The sequence below is a fragment of the Chiloscyllium plagiosum genome, chromosome 7 (genome assembly GCF_004010195.1).
Source record: "Chiloscyllium plagiosum isolate BGI_BamShark_2017 chromosome 7, ASM401019v2, whole genome shotgun sequence".
NCBI classification, from domain to species: Eukaryota; Metazoa; Chordata; class Chondrichthyes; order Orectolobiformes; family Hemiscylliidae; genus Chiloscyllium; species Chiloscyllium plagiosum.
The window spans coordinates 87537713-87538478 of NC_057716.1; positions in this window are offsets into that span (position 1 = coordinate 87537713).

Here is a 766-nt window from a genome sequence, read left to right on the forward strand (position 1 = left end):
CAGGACGCACAGCGAGACGAACATCAACTGTGCCTGGAGGATCATCAACTCGGTGAAGGACGCTCTCTGGGCGGTCCGAAACCTGCTGATCTTCCAGCTGAAGGAGTTGACCCTGACTGAGTGTTGCAGACTGGCACATTCCAAGGTCCAGGACTACGTGTTGAGGGACGCGCTGAATCTTGGGGCAGCTGCCGCCAAGGCGCGGTGGGGAAAGACCACCGTGTAACATCTGCCTGCCTAACGAAGAACAGGGAGCCCCGTGCAGTCATTTGGGCTCTGCTGACACTTCAGCAATAAAATATACTCGTACAGACCTATAAATAGGAATGATTACTTTGTTTTCGGTATGCAAACAAATGGAATGTTTACATATGTATGGCATGTCCAGTTGTACAGATCATCAGAGTATTTTATGAATAAAGTATATTTTTGAAATAAAAAAAAGAATGAAGAGTTAAGGATTATTTTTTTCACACAGGATAGCGGGATTCTGAAATTCATTGCCTGGAATGGTGATAGAGGTGGAAATCCTTAGTATGTTAAAAAAAACTTGCTTATGAACTTAGATTAGATTACTTACAGTGTGGTAACAGGCCCTTCGGCCCAACAAATCCACACCGACCCGCCGAAGCATAACCCACCCAGACCCATTCCCCTACATTTACCCCTTCACCTAACACTACAGGCAATTTAGCATGGCCAATTCACCTAACCTGTACATTTTTAGATTGTGTGAAGAAATCGGAGCACCCGGAGGAAACCCACA